At 40.1% G+C, this 14,750-nt stretch overlaps 1 protein-coding gene across 5 annotated transcripts in view; it reads right to left on the bottom strand.

The window, feature by feature from the left end:
- The window catches only part of LOC308661208 (uncharacterized protein), a 259,267-nt gene that overhangs the window by 180,951 nt on the left and 63,566 nt on the right, over positions 1-14,750 (bottom strand). The window contains exon 1 of one of the 5 annotated variants that reach the window (XM_081316086.1): positions 2,763-2,803. The exons of 3 other annotated variants lie outside the window; for them this stretch is intronic. The gene's annotated coding sequence lies outside the window, so the exon portion shown is untranslated. Of the gene's footprint in view, positions 1-2,762; positions 2,804-14,750 lie in introns of those variants that run through there. One more of the 5 variants, XM_081316082.1, reaches the window with a different exon arrangement.

Below are 14,750 nucleotides of genomic sequence, written 5' to 3'. Positions count from 1 at the left end.
GTTGAATTTAACTATGGCAGTAAGACTTTTAGTAAAAAGGAAGAACTATCGATTATAGAAGAATGGACTGTAAAGTTTTCAATTTCGAGGATATGGCAAAGACTTTAGTGCACCTGAAAGACTATTTGCAACAGAGAGATACTACGGAGTAAATATGGGACTAAAAAGTATTATCCAGCATTTGCATAATTATTGATGTGATATTTATACTGTTTGGAGTTAATCTATATGAGTTAAAGTGTGATAGTTTTAATAGTTTATGATTGTTTGCATAAGGTAGATTATGATTGTTTGTATTCTTATACCCTGTACTTAGCTCTGGGAAGTCGGGGAGGGGGGAGGGGGAAGGGAGGGAGGGGGTGGGGAGGGTTGGGGAGTGGGAAGGGGGTGGGAGGGGAGGGGGTTGGGAGGGGTTTTGTTTTGTTAAAGATAAAATGTACTGTAAAACTTTTCAATAAAAAAAATACTTGGGAAGATCCTGGGAAAAATGATCAAGCAAGGAATCTGTGAACATTTAGAAACCGGCAAAGCTCTTACCAGAAGCCAACATGGGTTTGTCAAAAGCAGATCACGCCTGTTCTGTCCCAGCCTATGTACGTCCTTGCTAAATGCACAAGGACAAAACCCCTTTTGACAAGTAGGCTGGACACTCAGAAGAAAACAAAAGCCCTTTTAATATTGGTAACAAACCTGCCAAATGGTCCATAAAAAAGGCAACAAAACACAATCCAAATGGAGAAAATTGTCCACACGAAACACAATGCAAAATAGAAAAATTATTCACTGGCAATACCAACAGAACATGATCCCATGAAGTACTTTGCAATGGTTGCCTTCAGCAACCAGCACCGCCCACACATGCCCTTTTTCTAATTCAGTCCTCAAAGCGTGGCTTCTCAATGCATTCTCCCCCTCCCCCGGAGTCGCCCCATTGCCTCCCTCTGGCCTACTCTCCTGGTCTGTCTTCATTTGCAGGCGTCTCATGTCCTCCAGTTGTGCATCCTCCGAGTCTGACCCAGCCTCCCCATACAGCTGCTTCTCATCCTGAGCATGAGTGGAAGGGCCAGGCTCCTCACTGGAATATAAATCTTGGAGCTCATCAGAGCCTTCCTCTGACTCCGATGGCTCCCCAGTTCCCCCCCTCTCCTCCTCCTCAGATTGCCTGGACTCAGCTGCCTGGATCATAGGCTGGCATGGAATCACAACAATGCCAGACAAAATTTACTGCATTCTTTGACAAAGTGACTAAAATACTGAACAGCATAATTCTGTAGCCCTAATATACCTTGACTTCAGTAAGGCATGTGACAAAGTAGGCCACAAACCACTTCTTCATAAGGTAAAAAAATGTTGCATAGACAGTGTCACTAGATGAATTCAGAACTCGCTGACCAACAACACTCAACACGTAGTCCTTAACAGAATTACGTTATGCCTTTATACAGCACCTTGGGAGCAAAACCCAATTTTTCTACGTTGCTGTTTTCTCAAATAAACATTTAAAAAATATATGATTATTCTACAAACCAAGAGTTAACCCACATTACTTTACTCACCATTTTAGTTGCAGCTAAGAGGTCTCTAGGTCACTTGTTCTCCCTCTGACTCAAGGCCAGGGATGACCCTCACTGCTTACCAGTTTGATTTCTCTTAATCAAATGGCTCTTTGTGCAGGAAGCTGCTTCTCCAAATGGGCCACGATTTCCTAATTCTCTAGAATGGATTCCCGGCCAAAGGTTGGTGGGTCCAGATCCAAGAACGCCCCCCTACTCCTCTGTGGAGCTCACGGCCACATCCTCACTGGTTTCCTGCAAAGAGAAATGAAAAAGTCTCAGATGCGGAACATAATCTGTAAATGACCTGAAAGCGGGAGGAGAATATGGAATTATTTGTTGAGGATGCAAAATAATGGAGACAGAATCGTAATTCAAGAAGATCTCGATGAGCTAAAATGGAAGAAACCAGCAAGATCAAGTCCAACAGGGACAAAGGCAGAGTTGTGGGTAGTAAAACTTAAAGGAAGACCAAGGAGATCAGATGGGGCAGAGCATGTGTGAAAAGGGCTGCTCTTTCCAGACAAGTGTTTCAAAAATATGTACAATTAGGAAAGGCAGCCTTTTGCTCATCAGCTTGTTTTTTTTTACCTGCTCACAAGACCAGCCTCAACATCCACCAAAAAGGGGCTGCCACATCACAGCCTCTTCTGGGCAAAACAAGAAAAATGTAAAGTTTAGAAATTCTACCCATCTTTTAAAAACAGAAGCAAAGTATTGATTAGGCTGAAAACAAAGCATTTTATTTTTCGCCTTTTAGACAGAGCACAAAGAAAGAGGATCCCTTTTGTGAGTTAGGACAGCATGAGCTCAATTTAAGTAATTTAAACTGGGTTTCTTCCGCCCGCGAAACCCTCCCCTCCCCGTTGCAAGGAGGTCAGTCTGTGTTGAGATCGCATTACAAATCTCAACAAATCTCTTAAAGCTCCGCTCACTCCATTTGTTCAGCCGCACGTGCGGGATATGCATACTCAAGAGACCTCGTGCTGTGACGGACCACAGAGAAGTCCTCTGGAGCAGTTTCCCAAAAGCTCCTTCCTGGATCCACCCGGAGCCTCGAGCGGGCAAAGAGGGCGCAGATTCAGCCCGGGGAGGGATCCCCCTTTGCCCCCCTGGAGGGGAGGGAGGGATCCGCTCCCTGCAGGCGACGCCAGAGCCGAATCTCCCCAAGAAAATCCCTGCAGGACGAAGAGGCGGATCCGCAGCTACCTTTCTGCTTGCGGGGAAAAGCTCTCCTGGCGGGAGGGGCGCCCCGAAGGCCGGAGTGAGGAGAGCAGCCAGATCTGTCCGGAATCGGGATCCAGAAGCCTCTCCCGAGGGATCCAGCGCTGATACTGGCAGGGCGGAGCGAGACACGCGGAAAGAAGCGGAGATCTAGCGAGTGGGAGGATCGAGGCGGGGGCGGGGCTTCTGACCTCCTCTCGGGCCCCGCCTCCACCTGGAAGCCACGCCCCTTCAACGCCCCTTCTCTTCCCCCCTCCCAGCCGGGATCACGTGCTCCGAAACCTCCCCCGATCCTCCGACGGGATCCCTTGCGGAGGTTTCCTCTGCCCATGGGAAGAGCGTCCCTCCCGGAGGGCTGGAAGCGGGGCTGCTCTTCCTGCTCCAGGGCTTGTGTGAAGCCGGGCAGCTGCCAAAGGAGCCGTGCCTGTTTTAGGCGTCCCCCGGGATCCTTTTCCAGAAAAGGTGGATCGATCTATTCCCCGCAAGGCAAATCGGTCGCTCTGTGACGTGGATGGTTTCTAAATTGGAGAATAGATAAATGAGAATAAAGCTGCGTCTCGATCTGGGTCAAGGCTGCCTGGACTGAACTTCCATCTCTCTCTGTCATTATGGGGCACTGAGTGTAGATTAATGGGGAAAAAAGAATTTCAACAACTGTAGAATCAGGCTGCTGCATAACAAAATTGACAAAAGTGAAGGCGGGGTGTGTGTGTGTGTCTGAATATTTTCCGAATGCACTGAATAATTAATAATAATAATAATAATAATAATAATAATAATAATAATAATAATAATAATAATAATAATAATAATAATAATAATAATTTAATTTGTATACCGCCCTTCTCCCTAAGGACTCAGGGCGGTGAACAGGGCAATAAATACTAAAATACAAAGATGCAAAAATTAAGAAAAGATTAAACATAATGCCCTATGCCATACAACAATAAATTACAATACATTAAAAACAATAATAAAACCCATCAGAATGTATGTCCTAAGCAGTGCTTTTTTTGTAAAAAGAAAAAGGTGCCGGAACTCACACGTGTCATACAAACCCGCCTTGCCTACCCTACAAGGTTCCATCCAAAAAAGGTGCCGGAACTCCGTTCTGAGCGTTCTATGAGGAAAAAAAGCCCTGGTCCTAAGCAAGATGTGGTTCATTGAATCCCCGAGTGAGTTAGGCACCTGTAGGGAGCCACCAATGGCCCACTCTTAACAGCAGGGGTCCATCCAAATCTCCAGGACATTTTCCCTAAAGTTCATCCAAAATCTACACCTTGGAATTCAACCCTGGAAGTCCGAAGTCTCCAGCTAGAGAAGATGCAGTCAAAAGAACCAAGATGGCGGCTGTTTTGAAGGGCATCACATACACAGCTAAAAAGCAGCAGGGCTTTTGACTACAGAGTGTGGCACAATCGGACTCCCATTTTGACTCTTCCGGGGGCCCCCCCCCGTGTTTTATCGTTTTTTTAAAACATAAATCACATAATAGTTGCTTAACAGTGTGTTTGCTAGGTTTGCATTTGTAAAGAGGAATAATTAACGATTGGTTTCTATAATCCATACTCCACATATTCAAACAAATGTTTCTTTTTAAAAATATTTTCTCTGGTAGATCCCATCATCTATATTCTTAATTTTCACTTTTAATATTTTTCCTTTGACCAGTATCTTTCTTGATCAATGTGTTTTGCTGAATCAGAAAGTTTTTCCAATATTTTTTTCAACCAATTATACAATTTGTTCCAGATTTCATAATAATCTGTTTCACTGTTATCCTTGAGTTCTAATGTCAACCTATCCGTTTCAGCACAGGATGAAATCTTATTACCTCTTCTTCTTCTGAGGGTGTCTCATTATCTTTCTATCTCTGTCCAAAGACTAATCTTGCTGCTGTTAGCATGTGTAGTAATAGGTATAGGTAAAGGTTCCCCCGCACATGCGTGCTAGTCGTTTCCAACTCTAGGGGCCGGTGCTCATCTCCGTTTCAAAGCCGAAGGATGTCTCCGTGGTCATGTGGCCGGCATGACCAGACACCAAAGGCGCACGGAACTCTGTTACCTTCCCACCGTAGTGGTCCCTATTTTTCTACTTGCATTTTTACGTGCTTTCAAACTGCTAGGTTGGCAGAAGCTGGGACCAGTAACAGGCGCTCACTCTGCTACGTGGCACTCGGGATTTGACCCGCCAAACTGCCGATCTTCTGATCGACAAGCTCAGCGTCCTAACCCACTGAGCCACCGCGTCCCTAGTATTTATTTATTTATTTTATTGGATTTATATACCGCCCCTCTCCCAAAGGACTCGGGGCGGTGTACAGGGCAGTTAAAACATGGTATACAAAGTTAAAAAATAAATTAAATTAGGTTAAATTAGTAATAGGTATAGGGATCCTTTATTTATTATATTTGTCTTTGGTAGAAAGAGTTCTGGCTTTAACTCGATGCTCTGCATTAGTATCTCTTCTAACTACTGTTTTATCAAATGCCAAAAATTTTGTGCTTTTGAGCATTCCCACCACATACGGAAGTAGGTCCCTAGCGATTATTTGCATTTCCAACATTTCGGTGAGGTCTTTTTATCCATTTTAGCTAATCTCACGTAGGGGCGGGGAGGTGCCACCTATAGGACATCCTACATACGTTTTCTTTGTACGCAGTAGCTAATGGGAGCTTCCTATTCCTTTCCCATAATTCTTGCCAGTTGTCTAAATCAATACCATAACCAAAGTTTTTACTCCAAATTAGCATTGTCTTTTACTTGCTCTTCCAAGGTGACTTTTTTGAACTTCCTGAAAAGATCCCACTTGTTTATTTTGAACAATTTTAATAAGGATTATATTCACAGATCAAAGAAACTTGAAGCAAATATCTGTGTGTGAATATATAAAAAAGAGGATGTGATAAAAAGAAAACCCTCCCAAAAAAGGCAATAGGAAAAAGAAACGTTCAATCTTTATCGTCAGCCAACATATATTCAACATCAACACTTTTATCGTTGTAGCATCTTTCCTGAGTCCATCTTGAAGTACACGTTCTGCATGTCTCTGTTTTGGATGGCAAACCTCAGACAGGGACTGCAAAGGATGTGTACAGAGTGGGCTTGAGATAACATGCAAGAAACAAGATCTTAAATTAGAAAGATAAGCTTATGGAATGCAGGAAACTGGATCATATATTAATCCTTGTGACAATTGAAAGGGATAAGCAATAGATAAGGAAAAACAACCAATTTCGGGATGGCATGTAAACTGTTAATGCTTAACTGCTAAAGCTATTGTTTAAGACATACATATATGAGTGAATGTCAAACAATAAAGAACACAGATGCTCAAGATTCGTGAGAGTCTCCTTTCATACTACATATCATTAAATAAGCAACTAGATACATCCTAATTCCACCCTCCCCCCACCCACCCCTCTTTTCTCCTCAGCTGAATCTTCAGTTCTCCTCACCGATCAAGAGAATTAAGAAAAATGCCTGGGTGCCTTGAGTTAGGACTGTAAGCAATTTGTGACTGGAAATCCATTCCAATCTTTAGGACTCCCTGTACTCTGCAAAACATTATACATACTCCCCACACATTTATAACTCTTCTGTGTAATCCCTCTGGCAAGTTACTAATGCGACTTTCTGAGGAAAACATCCTCACATTCCCAACACTTACGCCCTTTTGCCTCATTGTGTACTGTCTCCTAGTATTTGAGGTTGCTTCACTAGAAAAAATATTTTTCCCACATCAATAATATGTAGGTTTTCCCTGCTGGGACTGTGTCATGTTCCTGGTAAACGTTAAGATGTGACTGTTGAAAAAAAATGTTCACAATTGAGGAGATTTATCTCTGCTATGGACTTTCCTGAAAAGATCCCGCTTGTTTATTTTGAACAATTTTAATAAGGATTATATTCACAGATCAAAGAAACTTGAAACAAATATCTGTTTGTGAATATATGAAAAAGAGGATGTGATAAAAAGAAAACCCTCCAAAAAAAAGACAATAGGAAAAAGAAACATTCAATCTTTATCGTCAGCCAACATATATTCAACATCAACACTTTCTCATTAAATAAGCAACCGGATGCATCCTAATTCCACCCTCCCCCCACCAACCCCACTTTTCTCCTCAGCTGAATCTTCAGTTCTCCTCACTGATCAACAAACAGAGAGTAAGAATTAACAAAAATGCCTGAGTGCCTTGAGTTAGGACTGTAGGCAATTCCAAGCTGTGGCCAAATCTTTAGGACTACCTGTACTCTGCAAAACATTAAACATACTCCCCACACATTTATAACTCTTTTGTGTAATCCCTCTGGTAAGTTACTAATGTGGATCTGTGAGTAAACCATCCTCGCACTCCCAACACTTACGCCCTTTGGCCTCATTGTGTACTCTCTTCCTAGTATTTGAGGTTGCTTCACTAGAAAAAATATTTTTCCCACATCAAATATTTGTAGGTTTTCCCTTCTGGGTCTGTGTGATGTTCCTGGTAAACGTTAAGATGTGACTGTTGAAAAAAATTGTTCACAACTGAGGAGATTTATCTCTGGTATGGACTTTCTGGTGCATTTTTAGCTTTGATTTACAATGAAATTTTTTCTCGCACTCTGCACACTTATAAGGCTGCTCTCCTGTGTGACGTCTAGTGTGCATGCGAAGTGTTGAAGAATGGGGAAAACATTTCCCACACTCCAGACATTTATATGGTTTTTCTCCAGTGTGGATTCGATGATGCATCACAAGAGTATCATTCCTTGAAAAACATTTATCACACACTGAGCATTTGTACGGTTTCTCTCCTGTATGGATTCGGCTGTGACTTATAAGAGAAGATGAATAAGCAAATGCTTTCCCACAGTCTAAACATTTGAAGTTTTTTTCCTCTGTGTGAATTTTCACATGGCTTTTAAGGGCCGATGCGGTGCTATAAAATCTTCCACATTCGTTGCATTGATGTGGCTTCTCCCCCGTGTGGGTTTTATGATGTGCCCAAAGGCCTCCCTTGTGTCCAAAACATTTTCCACATTCAATGCATCTGTACGGCTTCTCCCCTGTGTGGAACCTCTGATGGCTTCCAAGGTGTTGTTTTTGGGAAAAGCATTTTCCACACACCACACATTTGAATGGCTTCTCCCCTGTGTGGATTCTCTGATGAATCTGAAGATGGGCTGGTGAAATAAAACTTTTCCCACATTCCATACATTTATAGGGTAGCTCTCCTTTGTGCCATTTCTGGTGTGTCTGAAGTTCACAAGAAAACATAAATCGTCTCTCACATTCTGGGCATTCATAGGGTTTTTCTCCAGTGTGAAGTCTCTGATGTTGCACCAGATTTGATTTTGTGGAAAAATATTTCCCACATTCGAGACACTTTTCGTTTTTCTCCCCTCTGTGTGTTTTCTCATGTCTCCGAAGACCTGAACTATGGGTGAAAGATTTTCCACACTCAAAGCATTTGTAAGAGTTTACTCCTGCATGAATCTTCTCATGGACCCAAAGATTTGCATTCTGAGAAAAGCTCTTCCCACATTGCCAACACTTGTAAGGTTTCTCTCCTGTGTGAATTCTCTCGTGAATTTTGAGGGTGCCTTTTCTACAGAAAAAATTACCACATTCAAGACACTGATAAGGTTTCTCTGCAGTGTGGATTGTCTGATGTCTAAGAAGTTGTGACTTTTGAGCAAAGCATATGTCACATTCTATACATTGATAGGGACTTTGGCTGGGGTGGCTTCTGAGTTCTTTCGTGTCTGTTCCAGAGAAGGTTTTCTCTCCCTCCAATCCTTGACTGGATCCGCTTCCCACATGCACCTTCCTGTGGGTCAAAAGGAGGGACCTGCGAGCAAAGGATTTCCCACACTCTGAGCATTCATTGTTTCTGTTGTGGTTTTCCGGAGTGCTGCTTGTGTCAGACGGGGGATCCAAGCGTTTCCCAGGCTCCATCCTGTATTTCTGTTGACGGTTAGCTTGTAGATAAATCTTTGGAAAGGATATTTTATTTCTGTGGGGGGAAAAACAGAAATGAAGAATAATATTTCCTTTTGAGAAAAGTAGAGAATCACAGGCTACTCATCTTGAAAGGGACTGTTCCATAGTGTTGCTAAGCAACGTGTCCCAAAGCATCTCTGAGCTTCTCCAGGACCCCTTCGAGTCGAATGTGGACTGTGCCAGGGCCTCTCCTGCCCACTTAGACAACCCTTATCTGGAATTGTGTCTACTTGTGAAGTAGCTTAACAACCACAAAAATGAATGCAGGACTGCAGGCCTTGAGCAAAGCGGTCATAGGATACCTCACAATGAACAATTCTCTCAGAGCCTGAGATTCCAGACTGAATTGTGGTCATAATATAAGGAGGATTAGAGGGAATCCCCCAAAATTAAGGCACTGCATAAGGAAAAGAAGAGGCACTGTTAGAATATGTTGTTGAAAAAAATGGTTTGTTTAACAGAGTATTATTAATACACAGTGGAAGTTGTACTGGGACTTTTAGGCAAACAGTAATGCACTAACACGAGTTTTATAACTTATTTTTACTCAGACAACAAAAAGAAACACAGTAAGAAATAGTCCAAGTATCAATCCAGTATCATGCACATAAAAGTCAGTCCATAAAAAACATAGTATCAAAATACAAAAGCTGCTTACCAATATCAAAAACAATATACACTGTAGCAAGCAGTTGATTCTTGAGAGAATAAATATCAAGTTAGCAAACAAGAGAACAAGAGGTATCCAAACACTAACATCAAACACATATACAAGAGCAACTACGTGTAACATCTAACTCTCTTTTATGTGGAATAATTACAGCCACACCCTTAGACCGTTTAACTCCTTAAAGGTGCTTTTACTCCATTATATAATATTGTCACCCAAACAAGTTTAATCTCTAACAATCTCCCCTTTTGGGTGGCATATTATACATATATTTTTACAATCTCAAATTACACATATCACAAACAGATTTATGCTTTATAGCACCCTGAGCTTTAGTAAACTGGTCAGCAATATTATCTTCAGTTGCACAATATTCCAGTTTAATCAAATTATCTTTAACACATTGTCTGACATTTAGATACCGTAGATCCGTATGTTTTGATCTAGTTTTCACTGCAGCATTAGTTGCTAATTTTATAGCTGCTTGATTGTCTTCATACACTTTTATTGGTTCATTACAATTTAAACCCATATCAAATAATAATTGTTTCCATACCAATAGCTCAGTACATAATAAAGATAAACAAGAAAATTCGGATTCAGTTGTTGATAAGCTTATATGCTTCTGTCTGTTAGACCTCCATCCTACTAAAGCGTTTCCCAATAATACAACCAATCCTGAAGTGGATTTCCTGGTTACAGTATCAGATGCAAAACTAGCATCTGCAAATGCTTTTAGTTCCAATTCCTTTGTTGGCTCTAGATATAGAGAATAATGTATGGTGTGTTTCAAATATCTTAAAACTCTTTTCGCACCTTGCCAACATCTGGTTGTAGGATTCTCACAATATCTAGCTAAATGATTAACTGTAAATGCTATGTCAGGTCTTGACCAATTACATAAATACATCAAGCTGCCTATTAATGATTGATATATCTTTTTATCAAAGACATTGCTGTTATCTGCTGAACTCTCAAAACCTTGAACCATAGGTGTTTTTACTGGTTTACAGTTTTCCATATTATAACGTTTCAGCAAACCATTAATTTTCTTAGCTTGAGACAGTTTAAATCCTTTACTAGTCCTGACAATATCCAGCCCTAGATAATGACTAATAGCTCCTAGATCTTTTACTCTAAATTTTCTTTTTAACCCTGAAATTATTCTTTCAGTTTCTGTTTCATCTTTTGCTATAATAGCAATATCATCAGTGAATAATAATAACAATGATAATTCACTATTTTGCTGTTTTATAAATAAACAAGGATCTGCAATACTAGCTTTAAATCCCAAACTATTTAACTCTTTTACTAAACATCTATTCCACTCATAACCTGACTGTTTTAAACCATACAAACTCTTATTCAGTTTCCAACAGTACCCTACCTTACTTTCTATTCCTGATGGAACTTTCATATATATATCATGGTTTAATGTTGCATGCAAATAAGCAGTTTCAATATCTACATGTTTTATACTATAATTCTTATTTGCTGCCCAAACTAAAGCAGCCCTAAGAGTGGAAGCTCTTAACGTTGGGGAAAATACTTCATCATAATCACTATTATTCTGTGCAAATCCTTGAGCAACTAATCTTGCTTTATGTATTACCTCTCCTGTAACACTTTCTTTCAGTTTAAAAACCCATTTACATCCAATTAACTTTTCTGTTTTAGGTATTTTAACCTCTTGATAAACATTAAGATCTTGCAAAGACTTTATTTCTTTATCCATAGCTACTTTCCAATTCTTTCTTTCATTCTCAGGATACATTTTTATTTCTTCAACATTAGAAGGTTCAATGTCTATTTGACAAATTAAACCTGCCTCGAAACGATCAGGCTGTCGTCTTTCCCTGTTAGACCTTCTGAGAATTATTGGACTTATAGGTACATTTACATTATTATCTTCTTCCTCTCCTGTCTCCACTATCAGTGGTTCTTGTTTGATCTCTCTAGCAGGTTCCTCCTCTTCTTTATCACTTTCATTTGAGGAGTTAGTTAAATCTTGTTGTGGAATATATACAATATCTTCTACCCTTTCCCAGCCTGACTGTTCTTGAAAAACAGCGCTAGAACTACAATAAATGTTTTTAGTACCTTTCTCCCAGAACCGATAAGACTTATGGTTTAACTCATAGCCAACAAAAAATAATTGTTTAGCTCTATGTTCTCCTTTATTTCTTATTGAACTTGGAATATGTACCCAAGCAGGTGTCCCAAATGTGTGAATATAACTAAGATTTGGTTTTCTCTTATACCATAAGGTATAAGGAATTTTACCTGTAGCTGAACTAACCACATTGTTTAAAATATGATTAGCACATTTTGCTGCTTCTCCCCATAAGCTATCAGGTAAACCAGAATCTTCAATCATAGATCTAATCATAGCTTGCAATGTTTGGCCCCTCCGTTCAACAAATGCATTATGCTGAGGTCTATAAGGAGCTGTACGTCTATGCTCTATTCCCTCTGAAACTAACAGCTCATTGAACTGTTTATTAACAAACTCAGTTCCATTGTCTGTTATTATGGTTTTTACATTTAACTGAGTTTTCCTTTGTACAAACTTGAGCCAATTAGATATTGTTTGTATAGTTTCAGTTTTTGACGTAAGGAGATAACAGAACCCATATCTGCTATAATGGTCTAGAATATTTAATATGTAGCAAGCACCCCCTAAACTGGGTTTCATAGGACCTATCAAATCCATAAATACCAATTCTAATGGAGTTGTGGTTTTAAATCCATCTAACCTATTAGCTGGTGCTGCCCTGCTCTTTTCTCTACCACATACGTTACACTGTAGATATTTCTTACAAGCCTTTAACTTAAACCCATTAGACAAAGCTACAGTTCTTTTTAGTGTATTAAAATTCACATGACCCAATCTTCTATGTAATAAATGAATACATTCATCATGTGGTTTTTGATTTGTACAAGTAGTAGCCATTATTATAGGATCATTACTAATTACAAACAAACCGTCTTTCATATTAGCTATTAAGTTCACTTCATTCTTTTGAATAAGACATTCCTCCCCTTGGAAAGTAACTTTAAAACCTGCTTCCAATAATGCCTTAACTGATAATAGATTATAATCACATCTGGGAACATATAGCATTTCCAAATTTTGTTTTAAAAATGAACAGTAAACCTTACCCTCTCCAGAGACCTTGACTCTCCAGCCATTAGCCATAGAAATATATTTTTTACTAGACCTTATATTCTCAAAATCCCTTTTTATTTTTGAAATACAGTGTGTAGCTCCACTATCTACCACCCACCAATTGTGGTTATTAGTAGTTCTATTAGCTACAGCTACATTAATCAGCTTTTTATTCTTTCTATGGCTTTCCTTTCTCTGACAATTACTATTCTGACAAAACTTAGCAATATGTCCCTTTAACCCACAATTAAAGCATTTCCTTAAAATATAAGCAGATTCAGTCTTCTTTATTTCTTGTTGCAATGGCTCTCTCAACTGTTTTCTCTCCATACGACATCTTGATTCTTCCAACAACCTTCCAGTTATTGAAGAAACAGTTAGGTCTTCTTTGGACAAAACCTCCAAGGACGATACAAAGGCATCGTAGCTCTCATCCAATGATGATAAAATGATGTAAACCTGGTGAAGCTCTGAGAAAATAAGTTCTTTTTCTTGCAGTTCCAACAAAGTTGCTTTTATAAAGTTAAGGTGAGCTAACATATCGCCATTCTTTTCCAGTCTAGCTCTAAATAGCTTTCTGGTAAGATTTATATGAGCACCAACACTGTCCCGAACAAAAATCTTTTTCAACTTAGCCCAACATTTAGCAGCAGATTCTTCTCCACGCACATGGACTAGCTGTTGGTCTCCTAATGTTAGCCCAATGATAGATAAAGCCTTATCATTGTCTTTATTGAAGTCTACAATCTTCTTATTATCTTCTTCATTAGTTGGATCCCAGGCAGTTACATCAGGAGGATTATGGACTATTTTCCAAAGACCTTGATTTTGTAATAGCAAACTACATTGTGTAGACCAGGATACGTAGTTTGACCCATTAAGCCGGGTAATGCAGAATGGATTGAATAGTCCTTGTGCCATTGTCTGAATTTGAAAACTCAGTTAGGAAATATAAATACAATACTGTGCCTGTCCTCAGCACCACACTGGATCTGGGCCCATAACCATTGTTAGAATATGTTGTTGAAAAAAATGGTTTGTTTAACAGAGTATTATTAATACACAGTGGAAGTTGTACTGGGACTTTTAGGCAAACAGTAATGCACTAACACGAGTTTTATAACTTATTTTTACTCAGACAACAAAAAGAAACACAGTAAGAAATAGTCCAAGTATCAATCCAGTATCATGCACATAAAAGTCAGTCCATAAAAAACATAGTATCAAAATACAAAAGCTGCTTACCAATATCAAAAACAATATACACTGTAGCAAGCAGTTGATTCTTGAGAGAATAAATATCAAGTTAGCAAACAAGAGAACAAGAGATATCCAAACACTAACATCAAACACATATACAAGAGCAACTACGTGTAACATCTAACTCTCTTTTATGTGGAATAATTACAGCCACACCCTTAGACCGTTTAACTCCTTAAAGGTGCTTTTACTCCATTATATAATATTGTCACCCAAACAAGTTTAATCTCTAACAGGCACCATGGACTGGTGCCGTGGAGAGGTTATTCTGTGGCCCAAAGGGGTATGGTTTTGCGTGCTTCCAGATAGGGCTTGGCTTGTTTGTGCGGCCCAGTTTCTGGCATTCTGTGGCCTGTGCCAGCCCAGAGACTGGGGGCTGGGAAACCCTGGGGTAGGCAACCTTGGCTCTTTTGTGACTCGTGGACTTCAACTCCCAGAATTCCTGAGCCAGCCATGCTGAGGGGAAAGGGAGATATTTCCAAGCTGAGCCATGCTGGCTCAGGAATTCTGGGAGTTGAAGTCCACGAGTCATAAAAGAACCAAGGTTGCTTACCCGTGGCCTAGGCCGCTTTACGACTCGTGGACTTCAACTCCCAGAATTCCTGAGCCAGCCATGCTGTGGGGAAAGGGAGAGATTTCCAAGCTGAGACGTGCTGGCTCAGGAATTCTGGGAGTTGAAGTCCACGAGTCATAAAAGAGCCAAGGTGGCCTACCCCTGCCCTGGGGTAAGCAACACATTTCTTATCCCCTTTTCTTTTTCTGATTTTTACATCATGATGGCTTGACCCTCACTTCTTTGCCACCCATTTTATAGATTTTATAAAACACTACAAACGGGGGAAATGGATACGGAAAATTATAGACCAATCAGCCTGACATCAATAC

This window comes from Vipera berus (assembly GCF_964194415.1).
Source record: "Vipera berus genome assembly, chromosome: 2".
NCBI classification, from domain to species: Eukaryota; Metazoa; Chordata; class Lepidosauria; order Squamata; family Viperidae; genus Vipera; species Vipera berus.
Note: the sequence above shows the minus strand (reverse complement) of the source record. Positions and strands in the feature narration are given on the sequence as shown.